General features: G+C 41.9%; 1 protein-coding gene across 2 annotated transcripts in view; it reads left to right on the top strand.

Moving 5' to 3' along the window:
- SMYD3 (SET and MYND domain containing 3) overlaps nt 1–17699 on the top strand; it is a 726401-nt gene that overhangs the window by 577814 nt on the left and 130888 nt on the right. The window lies entirely within an intron of this gene.

Raw genomic sequence — 17699 nt, 5'->3', positions numbered from 1 at the left:
GGAGCCAGCTTGAAACACCACCCAGGCAATATCCTCATGATTTTGCAGAGCACTCTGCTCTTATTTCCCATTAACCCAAAAGTAAATGACTCTCAGTGAATAATAGGAAACAAAGGTAAATAAAACAATACGCTGTGCTGCATATGTTTTATTTCCTGGAACTCTTATCAACCACCAGGCAACAAGAGGTTTAATCTCAGGTAAGGATCTATGGAGTCTAGAGGGAATGTGGGTGTAAAACATGTAATTAAAAAGACGTTGGAGGCCAGAGTGCTATTAGAGCCTATAGCAAGAGGGCTAATTACATTATGAGTGGTAACAGCTATTGCTCAGTAGTAAATACACCAAGTTTTATTGAGTTTTTATTTCTTTAAAATTCCTCCTGTAACCCTTTCTGCTGCAATACTTTATCAGATGGAGATTCCTTATCCAGGAACTTTTACTTTCTGAGAAATGAAAAGTCAAAATAAGTGCCATAAAGATTATAAATGAACTTTTCTCAAATTACTCATATACTTTCCTTACACTGAGCCTATTTACTCTTAGTTTGCACACAATTAGGTTGTCTAGTGAACTCTTACTTTTGTAGAGTGTTTTACATGTGTTGGACTTCTTTTGGCTCTGGGTCATGCAAGAAGGGAAAGGCTTTGGGAAGGCTGTTGGTGCAGGAACCCCCAGACAGGATGAAGGAAAAGTGGTAGTACCAAGTCTCAAACACTGATCTTTTGATAAACCTAGTGTTCCTTCTACTATACGACAACTACCTGTGGCTTCTGGTGCCCACATCAGTGGAGAAAGGTAGTTGCTTTCACTCCATGAGAAAGGAGCGTAAGCTCATTCTAAAGATGCAGAAGTCAATGATCATGGTTAGTTTTTCATTAAAAATAGCTTATAGGGCGAGAGGTTCAAGAGGTGGCATATGTATACCTATGGCTGATTCATGTTTTGGTATGGCAGAAACCAATACAACATTGTAAAACAGTTATCCTCCAAATAAAAGAAAAAGTTAATGGTAAGTTTGCTAATAGGATGTGCCTTCTGAATCAAACACCATCTTGAATTAATGAAAATACTCATTGATTTGATTAATTTGATCAATCTGGTACTTTAATTTACCATAACCATGCCTATCACATAGTTTAAAAAAAACATTAATTATAGAAAAAACATAGATTATAGAAATAAGTGAATTGAATGGAAAAAGTTGGATCCATTGTTAATAGCTCCCCAAGATTCAGTCTACTTTGGTGTTTACATTTTGCCATTCACAAACATTCCAGGAATCACAGATCCCCTAGAATTCCTGCTCAGAGTTTAACCTGGAATGGCTGGGAGCAAGCTAGCTTCCCATCAGCATACTTGGTTGGGGATGGGAAGGCTGTTGGATTTAGTGCCTCTTACCTGCCATTTTGGAGAAGGGCATGGCAACTCACTCCAGTATTCTTGCCTGGAAAATCCTATGGACTGAGGATCCTGGTGGGCTATAGTCCATAGCATCTCAAGGAGTTGGACATGACCTAATGACTGTGCATGCAAGTGTACATGCCATCTATATGGCAGACCCTCAGTTTTTTTTTTTTGAGTGATTACTTGATTAAAACTCAGGTCATGTTCACTTTTGGCTTATTGTTATAGTTGAAATCTGGGCTGAAATAATAGGAATGGGTTTAGCTACAAATAACAGATAACCCAAAAGAAAACTGGCTGTAGTAAGTGTAATATGTTTTTCTCAATAATTCTAGAGAAGCAGCCCAACATGCGAGCAGCTACTGGTAGGTCTCATCACAGACCCTGAATCCTTCTGTCTTCCTCCTTAGACAGCCCTAGCGTATGCTTTTGTCTTCATGGCCCCAGGATGACTGCTGCCCCCAAGCCCCAGTCATTGCATCCAAGCTCTAGACAGGGAAAATAAGGGGTGATAAAAGACAAAGAACAAAGAGAAACTCTCCTGGGGATTTCCACCTGTATCTTATGGGTCAGAGCTGTGTCACATAATATTGCAGCTGTGAAAGAGGAAAGGAAACAGAATTTTGGCTTTTCAGCCTTTAATCCAGAAGAAGACAAGGGAGAAGAAGTTGTGAATAGCTTTTTGGTAGCTGATCTGTAGTGTCTCTCGTATCCATTAAGACCCTTTTCTTTACTCCTTTGAGTTCAAAGTTTGAGATATTAGGATTGTCCAGAGAAAGAGAATGAGCAGGGTGTATATGTGTGTGTGTGTGTGTGCACATGCATGCATACATGTAAAGAGACAGAGATAGGTTGGTTGGTTGATTATAAGGATTTGGCTCATGTGATTGTGGGGACTGACAGGTCCCAAGATCGGCAGTTGGCAGGCAGGAGACCCAGGGCTGCTGATGGTATAAGTTACAGTCTGAAAGTTGGTAGGCTCAGTGTTGCAAGAAAGCCAGTATTTTAGTTGGAGTCCAAAGGGAAGAGGAAAGTGAAATCACACCTAGAAGGTAGTCAGGGAGAAGGAGATCGCTCTTACTAGTGGTGGGGTCAGCCTTTCTGTGCTATTCAAGGCTTCAACTGATTGAGTGTGGCCCACCCACACTGGGGAGAACAATCTGCTTTAATAAGCCAGTTTATCCACGTGTTAATCTCATCCAAAAACACTCTCATGGGCACACCCAGAATAATGTCTGACTAAATGTCTGGGTACCCTATGACCCAGTCAAGTTGACATATAACTTGAACCATTACAAATACTGTGTTAGAGGTAGGCCAAGTCGTATCATCAAAAAAGTACTGGAGGGCAGGAGGAGTGGCAGCGTCTGGCTTTGGGAAGGCTGTTGGTGCAGGAGCCCCCAGGCACCTGGCATGCACCCACCCCACCACCATCATGATGCCCAAGGGGAGGGTCAGCTCCACCAGAGGGGTGGTGAGTGGGGAGCCCAAGAGATGGACAAGGTTATCAGCTAAGCCTGTTCCTGAGAATGTCCTGTGGACATGAGGCCACAGAGGCAGCAGGAAAGGACACTCTGCAGACCAAAAAGTGCACACACAAGGGAAAAAGGGAGCAAAGGGAAAACCGGCCAAAGTGCCTAAGCAAGAAACTGAAGATGATTTACCTGTAGAAAGTGGGGAAACTAAGAATGAAGCAAGTCTAGCCTCTGATGAAACAGGAGAGAAAAAAGCCATCTGATTAATATCACCTGCTATGTCATATCCGTGGCCCCTGTCTCCCTTCTTGCATGACCCAGAGGAATATTTTTATCTAATATTTTGTAAATACAAGACTTTTAGAAGCTCTGGAGACATTTTTAAGAAGAGAATTCCACTTCCTTCCCTTTTTATGTGTAAAGGGTTTTTTTTAAAAACAAATTGTTTTTGGAGCATAATTGCATCGTTTCTGCTGTACAATAAAGTGGATCAGCTATATACATATACACATATCCCCCACTTTGGAGCCTCCCTCCCACCCCTCCCCCACCCCACCCCTCTATCACACCCCTCTAGGTCATCACAGAGCGCCAAGCAGACCTCTGTGTGCTATACACCAGCTTCCCACTAGTTATCTGTCTAACACATGATAATGTATATATCTCAGTCCTGCTCTCCCAATTTGTCCCTCCCTCCCCTTGCAAGGGTTTTTTTTTAAGAGGTAAAATCATTTTCTGTTTTTTTAGTTTTTGGTACAACCAGAAAATAGTGGGATATTGAATAAGGAGGTTTGATTGTCTTGAATGTCCGCTTAACATACCATAGATGGGGATTATTTTTTATATCTTAAAATACAAAGCATATTAAATGGCAGTTTGAAGTCACATTGTGTATTTACTGTGAACATTTGAACTTCCATTCCTGTGTTGTTTTCAGTAGAATCATTTCCTAAAGTAAATCCCTTGACCTTGGTTATCCCTGTCAGAATTGCATGCTAACATCTTTGGTCATGGTAGTGCAGTTTTCATAGTAACTTTGGTAATGTACTGTGAAAGAAAACTGAAAATTTGAATATATAGTGTATATGATATTAAGTTGTGAATTAGTGAAATTTATAATGTAATAACAATATTTGAAGATATTGGCACTTAATATCCTATTAAGAAAAATTTGCCTTCAATTTTTAAGCTGGAAAGTCACCAGAATAACTGTTTAGGAAAGAATCACAGTGACATGATTTTTCAGATTTTGAGAATTGTGTGCAAATTGAAATATCTGTGTACTGATCCTCAAAATAGCCAAGAAGATCTCTATTATTTAAAAAAAAAATGCTCGATTTCTTTTTCCAGTCCATTGTGTATCTATCTTGGGCAAGGCATTCTTCCTCTCTGATTTTTTACGTCATCTGTTATACAAGGGAGTTGTATTTAGACACGATCATCTTAAGGCCCCTTCTGGCTCTATTATCCCTTATTTCTATGAAATGTTTCATAGTGGAAGTGAGTAGAATATATATTTAGATGAGAATATAAACTTGATTTCAATTAGCTCATCAGTTATATTTTCAAGTTTCTATTTGAGAATTTTCTTCTGTTTAGTGATATAAACATCCCTTCTGAATTCGCTATACTATTTGTTTGATTTGAAAAATACAGAGATGAATTCAGCTTAGTGCATCCCCAAAAGAGCATACATTCAAAATTAGTTCAGTCAAAAATTATATTTACTTCAGGTCCTAGATTTAAAGTTTTCAAGCTTATTTTTCTGCTTTTCTTGGAACCTAGAAAATTCGTCTCAACAGGTTTCTGCATCAAGTAATATTTATTATGTGCCTACATCTGCATGTTACTGGGCTTGCCTGGTGTCGTGTTTCGGGAAGGCAAGAGGCCTTATGATAGCAGGGGTAATTTGCATTTGTGGACTTAGCTGTCATTTGTAATCAACAACAACTTAATTTCTGGAAGAAATAATTTCTAGAGAAGGTTTTGGAATGATTTGGCTTGTGCAGGTCAAAATCCAAGGCAATAGAAACAGAACAGACTAAATGGAATTGATTGTTTCCATAAGCGTGTGGATAGTGCATAGTATGCTTCCTTGGATGTCACATGTTTTATTGCAAAAGAAAAAGCTGTGTTTACTTTCCATGTCACTTTCTTTCCTAGTACCTGTTACATACGATCTTTCTTCTAAAACACAAGGTCGATCTATTCACAGCTCTGTTGCCTCATTCCTAGATTATTGAAATAGCCCCTAACTGGTCACCTGACACTCAAATTTCTTTCTCTTTCTTCTGTCTTGTACATAGTTTCAGAGTAAGTTTTCTGAAACAGCACTACTTCCATGCTGTTGCTTTGTTCAGAATTTTTTAAAATATTGAGTGTTATCTTTAGTCTTCAAAATAAACTTCAAACTCAGCATGGCATTCACTGTCCTCCAGGATCATGACCCCAAGGTCCAGCCTACCTTGGTTTCTTTTTTCTCTTTTCCTTTTCCCTCTCTTCTCTTCTTCAATTGTCTGATCTAACTTGTTTAATCTAATTATAACCTCCCCCCCCCATCCAAAAGATTCTGAAGTGGCTTTCAGGCACACATGCGTACATAATACACATGTATGCAGCAATATATACCTGCATATGCCATGTAACAGCAATGCATTTTATATTGATTTGTGAAATAAGTCACAAAAAATCGGACATAGGCAAGTTGGAACCCAGAATGCATGCCATATGATCCTATATAGTGACAAGAAATAAATCACAAATTTGCCCTGAATTTCTCAGCAGCCAAATATCTGTGTACTGATCCTCAAAATAGCCAAGAAAATCTCAATTATTAAAAAAAAAAAATAAGTGCTCGATTTCTGTGCTGGATTCCAGTCCATTGTGTATCTATCTTGGGCAAGGCATTCAGCCTCTCTGATTTTTTTCATCTGTAATACAAGGAAGTAGTATTAAGACTGATTTCAAAAGACCCAACAGCTGGAAGACTGGGCACATACATGCTCTTCAGCTGAAGCAGTTTTTTCCTGTCTCTGAGGCCCTCGCCACGGGTCCCACTGAGACTGAATGATCAATATCCTTGTCCAGACATCCACAAAGATTTAAATAGCTGATTTTTATCATATTCTTCAGTGTGGCTGAATGACATCATTTCACATTATAACTTAATCAAAGAAGTAAGGAAGGTGAAAAATTATGTAATCTAGGTTCTTATCTCTCTGGCTTACTTCATTCTAGGAGTAAAACTTACAGAACTATATAGAAGAAAGCAAAGACTGCATATCCTTCAAGTAATCCTTCTATTTCTTATAGTCTTTTAATTTTTAAAAAAAATCTTTTATTAAAAGTCAAAGTACTAGACCCACATTGAAAAACTTAGTACATACTCTGTCCTGCTGCTACCCAAGTCTTGCCCCTTAGAGGTGCCCCATTTCAGCTTCCGGCATTTACTCTGTATTTCTAAAACTAAAGCTCCCTTAAATCACATCTTATTTTGCTATTGGGTTGGTTTAATGACTTTTTTATTTGTAGGGTTTCAAATTTGCTTTTTATTCCCAATCTTCCAGTTTAGGTTTTATTTCTACTTGTTTCTGTTCTGTAATTTCTTATTCATGTCCAGTACGTGCTTCTCTATTATGTATCTATTTGCACATCCTAATCTTACTTCAAAGTCTTGGTCGTTCAGTGCTATAGTTTATTTTCCTGGAGTGAAATCACGTTCAGATTCTTGATTTTTTTATTTTTGTTGATTATCTACCTTAGCCTTGCATTTCACTATGTGTTTTGGAAGTCTGTGTGGCAGGCCCATTTTTAGTGGGATGTCTTCTTATCTTGTTCCTTTTTCTCCTTCTCTGCACATCTGCTCTCTCTGGTTGCTTTCTGCTTGCCTCCCTCAGGCCCCAGCTCAGAACCAGACTTCATGGCATGTGTAAGTGTGGACCACAGTGATGTTGAGATTGCAGACCTGGTTGCTTAGGTGATAGGCATTGACTGTACCCAGAGAGACTCTATGTGTCTTCTAGGCTTTCCAGGGCCAACAGTTCCTGTAAATATTTATCCCCAGGAAACATGTCATCATCCTTTTTTTTTTCAGCCTCTTTTCATAACCAGGGAAGACTCACCCTTGCCTTTAAGCTCACCTTTCTTCTGTGAAGCACTTTTCTCTCCCTTAACCATTGGGACCAAACGCATGTCTATGACGGCCGGCTTCCAGACCTGAGGCTTTGGCTTTGGTTTTGCTGACTGCTCTGCATTTCTGTTACTGGTCCAGAGAGATGTTTATCTTGTTTTCGAATTAGTAAAGCCATTTTTGTTTCTCTTTTTATGGTTTACTTATCATTACTATCACTTTGGAGTAGAGGTAGCACCTCCAAGTCTGAACTTACGACAGCTTGTTGAAAGCCTGCTGTTCGCTTCTCATAGCTAAGAATTCAAGTCTTTGGCGGCAGAAGAAAATACGAGGATAAACAATGATCTAATTCTCCCGAGGGCTTCCAAACATGTGTGCACTTTTCCTGGTACCAGCCTGTCTGCGAAGTAGGGATCTGTGTCTTGTATCACTGGGCCTTCTCTGGACAGAGAGTTGAGTAGAGTCATTCTGAAAGTGTATCCATTTCAAAAACCGTTTAATAGATGGTTCTGTAGGGGAAACACCCTCAGAAACTCCTCATTCCTTGATGCTACAGTTCTAAGTTCACTTGCTCTTATTTTCTTCTGTGGGGTTTCCCTGGTGGTCTGCCATGCAGAAGACACAGGAGACGCAGGTTCAATCCCTGGGCTGGGAAGATCCCCTGGAGGAGGAAAATGGCAACCCACTCTAGTATTCTTGCCTGGAGAATCCCATGGACAGAGGAACCTGGTGGGCTACAGTCCAAAGGGTCAGACATGACTAAGCGACTATGCACACACATTTTCTCCTATAGAAATAAAGCAATGTTAATAACTGTCTTTGGTAATTATTTCAATTTCTTTTCACACTCTCTTTTCTTGGGTCCCTCTGAGGCCCTGCACAACATCTGTGGGTTCCAGAACGCAGCGTCCCTCAGAGGCATGGCTAATGCTGACGCCAGGCAAGAGCAGCCTTGGTTCTTGTATGTGCTGTGCTGTCCCTGCTTTGTCACTGCTAAACTGGGACAACTGGGGAGAGGAGGCAGGATTGACCCAAAGGGAGGAGCGAGGATTGTCTGAAGAAGGAGTGAAGGAATTAAAGTGAAGAGTTAAAACTGTATTCAAAGGAAATGAACATTTTCTGCCCAAGAAAAAGTTTCTTTGGTAACTTGAGTCTACTTAAAATATGAGCAATTACTGAAAGGTCATTAGAAAACCAGTTGTTTTTTTTTTCTGCTGCCTTCTTCTACTTTGCTAAATTAATTGTAAGCAGAAATGCCTCGTGGTAGGAATGATGAGCCCAGTCAGCTCTGAATTATTTTATATTTCAAGTTTTAACAATCTAAGCAGAATGTGTTTCCTGTTTCTAAAGTTTTCATCATAACAGAATTACATTATCTTCAGAAGATTAGGAAGATTTGGCAGGAAACTGAAGGAAAGAGTGTGTTGTGCATGTGTGTGTGTGGTGAGTTTTTAAGCAGTAAAACCTAACAGTACTGTATGTTACCTGTCTTATTTCTCCAAACAACCTGAAGAATGGTTTTTCCAAAAGTGGCTATCATTAATGTTAAAGTGAGGAAAGGAGTTTATTGGCTTTATAATCACCTAACCCCACGTGCAGTATCACTGGGAATGCCAGGGCAAGGCTTCTGGGCATGGCACGGTGGGCACAGCAGGCTGTGAAATACACACTGTAGCTATGGTGCTGGCCCTGGGGTGTGCTGTTTCCACATCACAGGTCACAGCGCTTCACACTGACTTCCCCCCAGAGACCATGTGGCTCTGGTGTATCCAAAAGCCCACCCCAAGGGTAAGAAGAGGGTCTCGCCACAATTTGTGGTGACGTGGATTCCATCTCATAACCTCTACAATTCTTGCGTACAAATTCTTTTCTCCTGGCTTTTGGTGTAGAAGCAGCTCTGGCTTGGGGAACGGATTCAGTGGTAGCAGCTCCCGTGACAAGGAAGTATGTATTCTGTGTCCTGGGCACATTACCTCACTCAGCACGTGGCACATGCTGTTCAAGGGGTGCTGCAGAGTGAGGCTGTTGTTGTTTAGTTCGTAAGTCGTGTCCGACACTTTGCAACCCCATGGACCCTTCCAGGTTCCTCTGTCCATGGGATTTCCCAGGCAAGAATACTGGAATGTGTTGCCATTTTCTCCTCCAGTGGATTTTCCCGACCCTGCATTAGCAGGTGGATTCTCTACCGCTGAGCCAACAGGGAAGCCCTAGAGTGAGGTACTCTTCCTCAAAGAATATAATCATCATAATTTTGTCTACTCAAGCTTCGGGGCTCTTACTGTGTGCCGGGCGTGATTATATACCTCCTCTCACTTAATCTCCATCATCTTAGAAGAGGGTGGTTGCTCTTCTTCACACTTTGCAGATGCAGTAACTTCAGGAGCTACATTCTTAATTGCGCCACTGTATTGTCTCTGTAATTTCATGAATAGTATATACATTTTCCCTCTCTTAGTTTCTAAATATAGGAGTATAATTTGCATCCATTAAAATTCACTCTTTTTACTGCGCAGTTCTGAGTTTTGACAAATACATGCCGTTTGCCTCACCACAACAACCCAGGTACAGATCAATCCCATCACCCCTCCCCAGATTCCCGTATAACTGCTTTAAAGTCAACCTCTACCCCAGCCTCCAGCCCCTGCTAACCCCTGATCTGGTATCACTATAGCTTAACCTTTTCCAGAATGTCATATAAGTTGATCCTAACAGCCATTTGATTCTGTCTTCCTTCATATAGAATGATGCATTTGATACTCAGACATTTTGTTGTTGTTGTTGTTATCTCAGCATTTGGTTTCTTTTTGTTGTCAAGTTGTATTCTATTATGCGGCTGTCTCACAGTTCATCTATTCACCCACTGAAGGGTGTTTGAGTTATTTTCCAGTTATTGGTGGTCATCGATGAAGCCACTTTAAACATTCATATATAGGTTTTTGTGTGAATATAAATTTTCATTTCATTTGGGTAAATACCTAGGAGTAGGATTGCTGGGTTGTACAGTAAATATACAGTTGTACAGTTAAACTATATAGGAAATTGCCAACCTGTTTTCTAAAGTAGCTGTACCATTTTGAATTTCCCACCATCAATGAATGAAAGTTCCAGTTACTTCACTTCCTTGCCAGCACTTGATTTTATCAGTTTTGTTTTTGTTTTTAATCATTCAAGTAGACACACAGTTATATCACTTTCTGGCTTTAATTTGCGTTCTTTAATGGTTAATGGAGCTTCCCAGGTGGTCTAGTGGTGAAGAACCCACCTAATGCAGGCAACATAAAATATGCAGGTTCAATCCCTGGGTTGAGAAGATATCCTGGAGGAGGGCATGGCAACCCACTCCAGTATTCTTGCCTGGAGAACCCCCATGGACAGACTAATGATTTATTATTTTCATGTGCTTATTTGCCATCTGTATAACTTATTTGGTGGTATACTTGTTCAAATCTTTTGCCTATGTTAAAAATTAGGTCTTGTCTTCTTCTTGAGTCTTGAGAGTTCTTTAACCTGCCTCCGAGTCTTTTATTAGATACATGTTTCAGAAAACTGTTGTCCTTGTCTGTGACTTGTCTTTTCATTCTCTTGAAAGAGTATTTTGAAGGGTGGAAGTTTTTAATTTTTCTGTCATTCAGTGTTCATTCTCTTTATTTAACAAATCTGTCTTCTGATGGTATATCTAAGAAATCTTTGCCTAACCCAAGAGAATAAAGATTTTTCTATGTCTTCCTTTAGAAATTTTATAGTTGTAGGCTTGATCCATTCTTTAGTTAATTCTTATATGTGGTACAGGGTTTATTTATTTATTTGCACACAGATGTCCCATTATTCCAGTAGCATTTGTTGAATCACTATCTTATGTCAGACAATAGTATGTCATAGAAAGAGTGCAGTCTTAGATACAGGAGTAGTTGAGCTCTAGTCCTGGAGCAGCTGCTCGGACCCTGGTGACACTAGCCAGAGATCACATCCGAATGGCGGGTAACAGGGCAGTTGACTGTACATGCTTTGGAGGCATGCAGGGTCTGCTGCCTCCTAACTGTTTGATGTTGGCAGGTTTCCCTGTAATAGTCCCTCATTTTTCCTTTTGTAAGATGAGAATAATCCATATCTGGCAAAGCTGCTTGCAGGGTTCAATTAGATCATGTAAGTCTAGCTCAGGAGGTGGTATTTCCTCAGTGATGGTGGCTATTATTGTTACTGAGTGGTCTGAGGAAAAAGTCTAAATGGAAAGTTGTAGGAGTTGCAGCATCCGCCGTTCCCATCATTTGCTTATCAGGTTCCCCGAATTGCTCACCTAATCTTCCTGATAGCTTTTGAAGTCTTCCCGCTCCAACTTTTAGTCATCTTTGTCTGCCTCCTTCCCCTTTTTTGTTCCTAATGCCTCTGTTTGGCTCCAATGCCTTGTGTTGTGGTGATCAGCACTTTTCTCTCTTGTATTCACCCTGTGATACCCAACCCTCCCGCCCCCGCCTGGGCGCTCCCTCCTGAGAAGGGAGCTGACCTGTGTTCAGACTGAGGCATCTCACGACCCTTCATCACACGTGACCCTGTTCATTCCCACATTTCCTGACGAGGCTCACACCGAAGGGTGTTTGGTTGGGCTGTGTGTAGGGGTGTGGGGTGTGTGCGGGGAGGAGGGTAGGGAGGGGGCTGTCTGAGTGATTGGGAAAACAGCAAAGACAGCAGGAGTGACCCCGGCCAGAGTGATCCCGGCCAGCGTGACCAGCAGGCCATCCCTCCCCTTCCCCCAGATCCCCGGACAAAGCTGATGTCATCCTGGACTCTTTCCTCAAGTTCCCTCCCAGAGGAGATGATGCTGCTTTTAGGATTTAGCACACGGGAATTCTTCTCCCTTTCTGAGTGTGGCCACACTTGGAATCTTTTGCGCACAATGAAACAGAAATCATGGAACTCCATGGGAACGGAGGCCAGACAAGACTTCTCTTGCCACTGATTTCTCACTACAGTGCAGAGGGGTGTCTCCCATACTCCCTCAGCCCTGAGCCTGAGAATAGGCCTTCTCAGCAGTCACAGCAGCTCAGGGCTCCAGAGTGGGTGAGACCAGCTACTCTGCAAGGCAATGGGCAGCAGAGGGTTGTGCCTAAAGCCTGTAGCTGGCTCAGCAGGGACAAGAGGAAGGATGTCCCAGCAGTCAGGAGTGGGAAGGTGGGGTATTCTCATTCCTTCAATGTCATAATCTGTGTAGAAATTAAGAGAATATGATGCCACTCAAAAATAACTTTTATTTAATTTGCAAAGTACATCCCCCCTCCCCCCAACCCTATATCTATTTGCTGGGCACAACAGCAGACTTGAAGGCTAAGACTTTTTATCCATGGTACCTGCCCAAAGCCCTTCAAATATGACAGGCTTGACTTCCCAAACCTTTGGAATCCTGTGGGTCCTTGTCACACAAACTTCCACTGACATCTCACAGTCATGATGTGGGAAGAACCAGACTAAATAGTGAATCTCATGATAACTCCTTGGGGCTCACTATTTGTGTAGTTATAGACAGGTAAAGAATCTGCCTGCAGTGTGGGAGAGCTGGGTTCAATTTCTGGGTCAGAAAGATCTCCTGAAGAAGGGAATAGCAACCCACTCCAATATTCTTGCCTGGAGAATCCCATGGACAGAGGAGCCTGGTGGGCTACAGTCCATGAAGTCACAAAGAGTCGGACACGACTGAGTGACTCAGCAGCAGCAGCAGACAGGCCCCTGCAGCAACACCACCTCCACGAAGGGATGAAGCTGGGGAACTGGTGTCCTTGGTGAGTCCAGGAGGATATGTGATGCGGCTCTGTGAGTTGTGGATGGGGGCCTACCAACTGTGGTTCCACTTTCTTAGCCCCTTGCTTTGAGAAGTAGCTCAAGGGCTCCAGGTAAATATGGCATATTGTATGTGTGTCTGCATTCCTCCACACTCTTACCCCAAAACCTGCTGAAATGATGGTAAGATTGGGCTCTTCCTACATATTGTTGAGTGCATACTTTCAGAGCCTAAAAGATAGGCACAAGAAAGCATGCTTTTTACTTAGGTCCATAAACAAATATCACAAGAGGCTAGTGATAGGTTAGAAGGTGTCAGTTCAGTTTGACTAGCTGGAAGAAACATTAGGCATCTGCTTCAATACCTTCCTTTTACAGAGAGTAAAAGTGACCTGGACAGTGAGTGATGTTCGAGAGTCAGGACCAGAAAACCCAGGGATCCTAACTCTGGGGTGATGCTTTTTTGATGAGGCACTCTGGGTGCTGTACCTGGGTGTGGGGGCAAAGGTAAAGGTTAAAAATGTAAGTTGGCTAGAAGTTCCCCTTTGACTGTTTTTCTTGCAAGATCACTTCCATTTGTTCACTCATCTTGAAGTGCTTCAAATAATATCTTTATCCAATTTCTCATCTCGTTTGGATGACAGAACTCTAGAAATAAAAACAGAAAGTGTATATATTTTAGATTGTTTTTGTATTGTTTAGGTAGATTGTTTTACCACTGGATAATTTAGTGTATTTTAATTGTAATGTCTGTCCAAGACCAATAACTAATGTTCACTAATGCTTCCACTAACCACCCAGGAGGATGAGACTAGGCTGAGCCTGTAAAAAGACTAAACCACTAGCATCTAGTGGTGCATCTGAGGAACCCAGACTCACACTCTGCAACAAGGACTGTGATTTCCAAGAAGTCTTTTCTATTCCCAGCCTGAGCAGTAACTCTCAGGAAATCGGGCTTCTGCTATTGCTTAGGACTTAGGAGTGGACTTGGCTCCTGTTTTGCTTATCACTCATCCACGGTCGCCATGTATCTCCAATCTTTCAGCAGACCTGCTTGAACGTTTACTTCCCTCCTTCCTTTTTTCCCCCCTTTCTTTCTTCCTTTCCCAAGTATTTAATGAAGTAAGGCTTGTAATACACCAACGGTGGTAATCCTAAGAGGAAAAGGCCTGCCCTTCCTGCACATTCTAGTGTCGACATAGACACCAGAGACACAGTTCTGTCAGGACAGCAGTTATCGTAATGGAAGCCTGTGTTAAGTACAGTGGGAACAGAGGAAAGGAAAAAAAAAAATAACCCTGCACAGTCAGAGAAGACTTCACAGAAGAGGTGATATTGACCTGAGATATAAGGGCTATAGGCATTTTCAGTGAAGCAGGTTCAGAGGAGCATTCCACACTGAGGACACACCCTGAGAAATGTCCTGGAGGTTTGAAGAGTATACTGTGTCATCGTTGTTCAGTTGCCAAGTCGTGTCTGACTCTTTGCAACCTCATGGACTGCAGCACGCCAGGCCTCTCTGTCCCTCACTGTCTCCTGGAGTTTGCCAACTTCATGTCCATTGAATTAGTGATGCCATCCAACCATCTCATCCTCTGTCATCCCCTTCTCCTCCTGCCCTCAATCTTTCCCAGGATCAGGGTCTTTTCCAATGAGTCAGTTCTTCGCATCAGGTGGCCAAAGTATTGGAGCTTAAGCTTCAGCATCAGTCCTTCCAATGACTATTCAGGGTTGATTTCCTTCAGAATTGACTCATTTGATCTCCTTGCTGTCCAAGAGATTATCTAGAGTCCTCTCCAGCATCACAGTTTGAAAGCATCAATTCTTTAGCACTCTGCCTTTTTTATGGTCCAACTCTCACATCTGTATCGGGAAACTGCATATTGTTCAGTGTTCCTGGAGGATAAAGTTTGGTAAGTGTAGTGACTGGGGGCAAGGGGAGAGGTAAGCCAGACAAAGAGTTTGGGTTTTCATTACAGAGTGATGGGAAGCCATTAAAGAAAGTGAGGGTTGGCTTTTGACCAGCAGCAGCCAGGAAAAATATAATCGTGTGTGTAGAAACAAAAAAGTCAGAAACTGTTCTACAAAGGAGAATCAGAAACTCTCAAAACAGGTGAGGAAATTAGTGAGGTTCTCATACTATTACCTCCAGAAGAAGGGCTTTTTGAAAGCTGCTGTTGCATGTTTGTGATGGTATTACTGAGTCCAACTCATTCTGCTTGCTTCACAACAGGCCAATAATTGGATGACGAGGTGTTAAGGCAAGGAATAGTGACTTTATTCAGAAAGCTGGGTGTCCAACAAGATGGTGGACTAGGGTCTTAGAGTACTCTCTTAAGGGGTCTGGATGCTAGCTCCTTTTATGCAACAGAGAAGGGAGGAGGTGAGGAAGTAAAGTAAAAAGGCCATAAATCCGCAAAATATCTCTCAATTTGGCCAGCCTCTGGGAAGGGATGTGTTAGTTTCTTCTTTCCTGAAGCCATTCACAGGTGGGCAGGGTCAGGGTGTTTCCTTGTGATCCCAACAAGGGTACTTTAATTTAACATTCAGGCAGAGAGGCAATTATGTATGCTTACAGCTACAGACAGCATCTTTTTAGTGAGTATAGTAACAAAAGCAAGGGAAAGCCAAGGTTAAAGTAAAAGAAACAGATCCAATATAGTGTCAGATTTTGTTCTTCCCTGCCTTTTTCCCTCCCCACCACCCCAGAGAATGAGATGTCACTGGGTGCAGTTAATATCAGGGGATATAGCAACTGGTCTATTTCAGATACTCATCGGCTTACAGGCTGTTTCTGTGTGCTTCAGTTTAAAGACTAGCATGTTTACCAATTGTGCTGAGTATTAATTGCTGAGGAGAGGATGTGATGGTTCTCTGAACTAGTAACTGTACTCCTTGGTAATTAGGATATTGTATTGCTTCAGATGCAGACATCAGCATTCTGCTGTTCTCCTTCAACATTTATTGCCCAGTCATTTTCAGACCCTGAGAACTCTTAAAAAGTAAAGGAAGAGATGTGAGCTTTCTGTCTCTCTGTTTTTGATATGTAAATTGGAACCCTGAAATTATTAAAGCATTGATAATGCTTTCCTGTCCATGAAATTAAAATTTGAAAGCTGCAGCTAAGGGCTCATGAAAACAGTTGTCTCCACATTTGTCATTAAACCCTTTTATGCAATAAATTTGTGTATCCTTAATTTAGAATCATCTTGCTTTTTCTCAGAATTTAGTCAACGTTCACGTTTTTTTCAGTGCCTTCTTATGCTAATTTCTTTATTTATTGTGCTTCTCAAAATGAAACACAGAAAGCAGCAGCCAATTAATAAATTATGTTTTCTGCAAATGAAATAAAGACGTGTTAATCACTTCTAAACGGTTAGGCTGCATTCAACATGTAGAGTTTCTCAATGGGAATGGCACACACCTTCAGAAGATGAGAAAAACTCCCTGAGTTTGACATCATGTCAGTGAATATCTGCTTTTTTATAACTGTGTCTTGTTATGAATAAGGTCAATTAAAGTCATGGTAAGAATTGTGCAGACTAACCGCCTTAATTACATAGCATTGCCTTTCAAGCTCAACAAAGGCCCAGGGCAGCTCTCTTCTGAAGCTGGAAGTCACCATGTCCAGCAGCCATAACTTAAAAAATGGACAAGGAGAACCTCCCGTGTGCTCAGAGAAGCAGAAGTGCTGTAGAAAAATAAGATTCTAAGGGAACAGGACTCTTTAGCCTGCAGGGGAAGGGGCAGGACTGCATCCAGGCAGGGTGACCTGGAGTTTTCAGTGGTAACTAAGCCTGGGGAAATAGACTTCAGTTGCAAGTATTTGGATTAGACAGGGTTCCCCTGGTGGCTCAGTGGTAAAGAACCTGCCTGGCAGTGCAGGAGACAAGGCTTTCATCCCTGGGTGGGGAAAATCCCCTGGAGTAAGAAATGGCAACCCACTCCAGTACTCTTGCCTGGGAAATCCCATGGACAGAGCAGCCTGGAGGGCTACAGTCCATGGGGTTGCAAAGAGTTGGACACGGCTGAGCGACTAAACAGCAACAACAGTGACCTTTGGATTAGATGTACTGACCTTCCGAACTTTTTGTTTTTTAAAGGCATGACGGTGTTTCCCCTCTAGGGGATCTTCTAAGAACAAAATCTTTCCCACCTGTCTCTTGCTTGGATTCCCAAGAAGCTTACCGTTCTTTTAAGTTCTGGAACCGATTTGACTCTAATAGTTCCCTGGATAAGTGAGATCGGGTGGACAGGGGAGGATTTTTTTAAAAACGCACACATTCTGCCAGTAAAGAAAAGACTTTTTAAAAATCACCCACTGTGGGTTTGGGTCATTTCACCTTTATCTACTCATTCGCATGACATGCGTGTTTAACAAGCATTTGCTGAGTGTCTGCCATGTACTCCAAGGCCTAAAAGAAGACCCTGTTAACTGAAGCTCCCAGAAGGCAGGCCAGAAATAGGCAAGAATGAAAAGAGGGTTAAGTCTATTAGGTTGGTGCCTGAATTCTTACTGTATCGGGTCATCTGTGTGTATTGCGATCTCCTGTTGGTTTCCAGGGATAAAGATGTTGAGAGGTCAGAAAGAAGCAGTCCTCCAGGCTTCCCTGGTGGTCCGGTCGTTAAGAATTCTCCTACAAATGCAAGGGACACAGGTTCAATTCCTGCTCCTGAAAGATCCCACATGCCACAGGGCTGCAGCTACTGAGCCCACGTGCACCTAGAGGCCGAGCTCAGCGACGAAAGAAGCCACTGCATGTTGATGTTTGACAGAAAACAACAAAATTCTGTAAAGCAGTTATCCTTCAATTAAAAATAAATTAATTTTTTAAAAAGTCACTGCAGTGAAAAGCCTATCCATCGCAACTAGAGAGTAGTCCTGCTCACAGTGACTAGAGAAAGTGGCAATAAAGACC

Source organism: Cervus canadensis, chromosome 13 (assembly GCF_019320065.1).
Source record: "Cervus canadensis isolate Bull #8, Minnesota chromosome 13, ASM1932006v1, whole genome shotgun sequence".
Classification (NCBI taxonomy): Eukaryota; Metazoa; Chordata; class Mammalia; order Artiodactyla; family Cervidae; genus Cervus; species Cervus canadensis.
This window is presented reverse-complemented; position numbering and strand designations above follow the sequence as displayed.